Below are 5,913 nucleotides of genomic sequence, written 5' to 3'. Positions count from 1 at the left end.
ACGCTACACTTGTAAATGATTTCTTCTGGAAAATGTTTGATAGTGTGCGATTGTATATTGGAACACAAGAAGTTGAAGCGGTTGATTATGTCTCTGCTGTATCTGAAATGATGAAATTTACACTCTATACATTCAGTGATAGAATGGGAAAGGGGTCTGTCGAAGGTTTTATTCCTGATATGTCAACGGGAACAAACACAGACCCTGGATATATTCAAAGGAAAGGAATGTATAATGATGATACAAAAGCAGAAAATAGTTTTACTGTGGCAGTTCCTCTTAAAGGTATATTTGGATTTTGTGATTATGATAAAGTTCTGTATGGTCTTAAAATTAGATTTCAACTACAAAGGAATGATAATGAAAATAGATTGCTTTTTGGTGTTGGTAATGCTTTTGGTGATCAGAATAAATTTGTAATTGAGGAGATGAGTTGGTATATCAGTGAATATACTCCTAATCTTAAAACAGAAGAGATGTTGAATCGAAGACTTAACTCAAAAAAACCACTCAGTGTATCATACCTCAAAAGAAGATGTCAACACGTTAAACTCAATCAAACTACTTACACGTGGAATTTGGGTGTTCTGGAAGGAAAGCCACGATATCTGTGGATGATTTTTAAAAAGCCAGATGGTGATACTGCGACTGATAAGAATAATGCATTGAGTGATAATGCTAAGGTGAAACAACTTCGCGTTTCTCTAGATGGAACATTTTATCCACGAGATAGATTGGAAATTAATTGGGAAAAAATGATTTTGCTGAAGCATACAAGTCTTACCAAAAGGTGTGTGAAAGTAATGGAAATAAAGAACCTATTTTGGATATGACAGCATTTAAAAGTTTGTATACAATCTATACGTTTGACCTGAGCGCTCAAAAAGAAACTATAAAGTCTAATCGAGTGGATACTTCCCTATACATTGAAAGAGGAGAGAGTGAAGAAGTTGATACATATTGTTTGCTTTTGGAAGAAACAGAATTGCAGATTAATACAGATAATGGTGTGATGATTAGTCTCACATAATTTTTTGTTAAATAAATGAGTGGCAAAGTACCAACTGGGGTATATGTTAATCAAATCAATCTTCATAAACTATCATCTTGTGTTCAAAATCAAAAGCCTTGTACGATTAACGTTAATACAATTCAGAGAAAAGGAGCAGTAAGAATTGATGTTTTGCTCACAAGAGAACAGGTTAAAATCTTGAATGACACTGGCTCACTTAAAATTAAAATGACAAAACCAATGTTGAAAAAATATTCAATAAGAGAGACGAGTGGAGGATTTCTCCCATTTCTAATTCCTTTATTTGCTGGTTTAAGTGCGGTTGGAGCATTGACGGGTGGTATTTCAACAGCGGTCAAAACTGCCAACGAAAGGAAGGCTCAACTCCAGGCTCAAAAAGAATTGGAAAGACATAACAAAGAGTTGGAGAAACAAATTAGTGGAAGTGGTGTAATTGTAGATTTTGCTGAAAAACTTGAAGGTCTGCCTGATAAAGCGAGATTGTTAGTTGGAGATATGCTTTCTTCTATAGCACAAGCAGGTGTAAAATTAACGAAAAGAGGTAATGGATTATATCTTTCTAATAAATAAATGAGCATTGATGAGTGGTTGAAAGAATTTGGAAAGAATACAACATCAAATTTACAACTTGCCAAATATTGTAAGAAATTAAAAATTCATAATGTGGTTATTTGTATGAGAGATGAATTAACAAATGTGTCGAAACATACAAAGAATATTATTATGAACTTAGAAGATAATGATGGGAACGGTTCTCATTGGGTTTGTATTTTTAATAGTCAAGACAAATATTATTTTGATAGTTTTGGTCTTCCACCACCTGTTGAAGTCATAAAATTCTTACAGAATGGTGTTTATCAAACATTTCAAGTCCAAGAATTAAATTCCAAGTGTTGTGGTCAATTATGTCTATATGTGTTATTTCAACTCAACAAAATAAAAAATTTTATGATATTATTTTTAATCTAATATAAATGACTTATGTTGGTAAAGATGGTTCTATCTTTGGTGTATCTCAAGAACTGGATATTGATTTATCAAATTATTATACAAAGGCACAGGCTGAACGATATAAATATAATATAAACAAAAATATTAACATGAAAAATGCTTATAAATTAAAAAATTATCCAAGCCCGACTGACGCGAATGACTTGGTGAGATTAAGCGATTTATCACAATATATATACTTAAATAAAACGGCTGTGTATTCTAAAGATACAGAAGTGTTGATATTATCTCCAGGTCATACAGAATTCACAGTTCGAATTAAAATAAATTTTTATAAAGAAGGGCGTATCGTTTGTATGAGAATAGAACAATGGGGGTATGATATGAATGATTTAGGGTATAATTGGTCATTTAAAATTAACCTCGAAGACCTGGAACAATTAAATCAGTCTCGTAAGGAAGAATATTATCCACTTGGTATTGAGAATGAGTTTTGTGGAGCCACGATTAGTAAACAACAAATAAAAGAATTTAATAAGGGTAAATATAATAATGGTTTTGCCCTTGTTTATCTCATGAAAACAGAAAAAACAGGATTATATATAATAAGTAAGGAAATACAAAATGATTTAACTATGGGAAGATGGGGAGGTGTTTCGTGCCATAATATTATTCTAACATATATTTCTAATACATAAATGACAGCAAGAAGGCTTCAAGAAAATTATCATTTCTGTGTTCAAGCATACCTTCAAGAAAAGGGTATTCGGTATTTTAATAAATATGTTCTACAACATAAGAATGAGGTATTTTCAATAAAAGATTGGCATTATGCTGATGTTGATAAACCAACAACTTTAGATTTAATTAGAATGTTAAATAATGAAAAAATTATAAGGTTAAGAAAAGGTAAGGCTCTTTTAGAAATTCAAAAGAAATTTTATTGGTATCCTGTTGTAAAAAAAAATATTTTGGATACAGGAATAACAAGAAATCCTGATGAATATATGTATAATATTCTATGGGGTGTAAACGATTCAAGTATAGTAAGGGATGAGGAAGGAGTTGAAGAAGAGAGAGAGGGAGGAAAGAGAGAGAATGAATACATATCAAAATATGGAAACCAGTGAGATTCAAAAAAGAATAGAGGTATTAAAGAAATTAACTTATCTCACCAGGGAGGAATACAAAGAATTAAAAAGTCTATTTGCAATACTTTCGACAAGACTATCGACATCGAGAAGACATGTATTTTAATTCAAGTTTTTTCTTAAATAAATGGAGGAGAGAGTGAAGGCATTTCTAAGGATTCTTTATGTTTTAAAAATTAAGATTCAAATGTGCATGTTGGAAACTAAAAAGGTTTTTGCACTCTGCAGAAATTTTTCTCATAAATAAATGAGTTATTGTCTCAAATGTAAAAAGAAAACTAATACTAAAAATATTTCATATATTAAAAGTAAAAATAACAGGGTTATACAAAAAGGTATATGTTCGGTGTGTGGTTCAAAAAATCAATTTATCTCCAAACACAAACTCGGAGGAGATATACAAAAGTTTTTATCAGGAAGTAAATTTACAACTACTGGAATACCAGGGGAATTACATCTTCCAGGGTATTCTTTCTGTGGTCCAGGCACAAACTTGGATAAAAGATTAGATGAGGCAGACAATCCTAAATCCTGGAGTAAACCAATCAATAGAGTTGATGAAGTGTGCATGAGACACGATATTGATTATGGGAATACCACAACGTTGGAAGAAAAGCATGAAGCCGATAGAGAAATGTTATATAATTTGTCTCTGATACAAAATCCAACCTTGAGAGAAAAAGTTGATAGGTTCATCGTGAAGAAGATGATTAGTGCTAAATTGAAACTTGGACTTGGAAATTCAAAAAACTTATAGGCTCTAATGATGCCATTAAGACTGAAGAGCAATTAGCTGATGAATTACATAAACCAATATTCACAAAGTTTCAGAGAAGGAAAGTTTATTCCAAGGAAGTTGATTATATCTGGTCTGCTGATTTGATTGAACTCAATAATGATAAGGGGTACAAGTATGCTTTAACCGTTATTGATTTGAGGAGTAGATATGCGTGGGTTGTCCCTTGAAAAAACAAAACAGGTAATACTCTTGTGTTAGCTTTTCAACAGATATTTAATAAAAGTAAGAGAAAACCTAAGAAATTGTGGACTGATGAGGGTAGAGAGTTTTATAACAAGACATTTATGAATTTTTTAAAAAATAACAGTATTACATTATACAGTACCTTTAATGAAGGGAAGGCAGTTGTTGTTGAACGTTTTAATCGTACCTTAAAAGAGAGACTATATAAAAAATTCACACAACTCGGTTCACAACAATGGTTATCTTTTATTCAGGATATTGTGGATAAGTATAATGACACGATTCACACGTCAACGAATATGAAGCCATCAGAAACATTTACAAAATTAAAATATGAAAAAGAGATTAATGTCAGAAAACCTAACTTAAAAGTTGGTGATATCGTAAGAATATATAGGTGGAAATCTCATTTTGAAAAGGGTTTTACTGAACGATGGACGAAAGAACTTTTTAAAATTGTTGATGTAATAGATACAGTTCCTTGGACTTATAAAATATATGATTTGGAAGGGGAAGAGATTTTAGGTTCATTTTATTCACAGGAATTACAAAAGACAAAACTAAGCATATAATACACCTTTGTGAACACTAGAGGGACAAGTCCGAGGTGTATAACAGTATATAATGTGTGTCAAGGGGGACGTTCTTAGATCTGTGAACCCCAAACACAGAATCCTCAACTGAATAGTCAAGGCTTAACTTTTGTTTGTGTGTGTGTGTGCAATGGGAGCAATAGGTTGGCGCTTCACTCCCTCCTACTATACACCGTTGTGGACACTCGAGGGCCAAGTCCGAGGTGTATAACAGTATATAATGTGTGTCAAGGGGGACGTTCTTAGATCTGTGAACCCCAAACACAGAATCCTCAACTGAATAGTCAAGGCTTAACTTTGTTTGTTGGTGTGTATGTGTGTGTGTCCCAACCCTCACATTCAAAATCTCAACCCCAACCCTCACATTCAAAATCTCAACCCCAACTCAATCCTCACCCAACACAGTCTTTTTCAAAATGAGATTTCCACCTATATATATATATATTTTACGTTTTTTTTTTTTTTTTCTCTTCTTCCAATTCTGTCTTTTAAGGCTTTCAGGTTTGATGACGTAGAAAGGGGGAGTAAGCCTGCACTTTCTTCCCAGAACTTTCTTGATCTTGCTCCCATCAAGCACCATCCGACAAAGAACTACATCGATAGGTTTAGATCCCAAAGAGTGATAGCAACTCCAAAAGTCTCCAAAATATAAATAAATAAAATAATAATAATAATAAATAAATAAATAAATAAATAAAAGCCCCCCAAAAAAGTTTCAAGTGTCCAACATAAACCCAACTTTCCAAGTCTTCAAGGTATAACCACATTCCCGTTGAGTTTCCAAGATATGTATCACATTGTGAGTTATCAATCCAGAACCCACATTTCAAGTATTCAAAGTAAAACCAACTTACAAAGTCTCTTAAGGATAACTCATTTACTGATTTTTTCAAAATTTGTGAGTCTCCAAGGTAGGCCCCATATTTAGAACCATCTTGGCAGAACCCTTTTCCTGAGTCTCCAAGGTAGTTATTTAAACCATCAAGGCAGAACTCATTTACTGATTTTTTCAAAATTTGTGAGTCTCCAAGGTAGGCCCCATATTTAGAACCATCTTGGCAGAACCCTTTTCCTGAGTCTCCAAGGTAGTTATTTAAACCATCAAGGCAGAACTCATTTACTGATTTTTTCAAAATTTGTGAGTCTCCAAGGTAAAACTTGTATTCTGGCTCATCAAGGTATAACTTGTTCAGTGGGTATTGT

The 5,913-nt window shown here is 32.8% G+C and overlaps 1 long non-coding RNA gene across 1 annotated transcript in view; it reads right to left on the bottom strand.

Moving 5' to 3' along the window:
* Positions 1-4,343: 4,343 nt before the first annotated feature.
* LOC147026901 (uncharacterized) overlaps positions 4,344-5,913 on the bottom strand; it is a 2,878-nt gene continuing 1,308 nt past the window's right edge. Inside the window, exon 2 of the long non-coding RNA XR_015058554.1 lies at positions 4,344-5,913. This exon is cut by the window's right edge and continues 468 nt beyond it. This is a non-coding gene — a long non-coding RNA (uncharacterized LOC147026901).

Source organism: Eptatretus burgeri, chromosome 5, assembly GCF_056783735.1.
Source record: "Eptatretus burgeri isolate ZD-2024b chromosome 5, Ebu_testis_v1, whole genome shotgun sequence".
NCBI lineage: Eukaryota > Metazoa > Chordata > Myxini > Myxiniformes > Myxinidae > Eptatretus > Eptatretus burgeri.
This window is presented reverse-complemented; position numbering and strand designations above follow the sequence as displayed.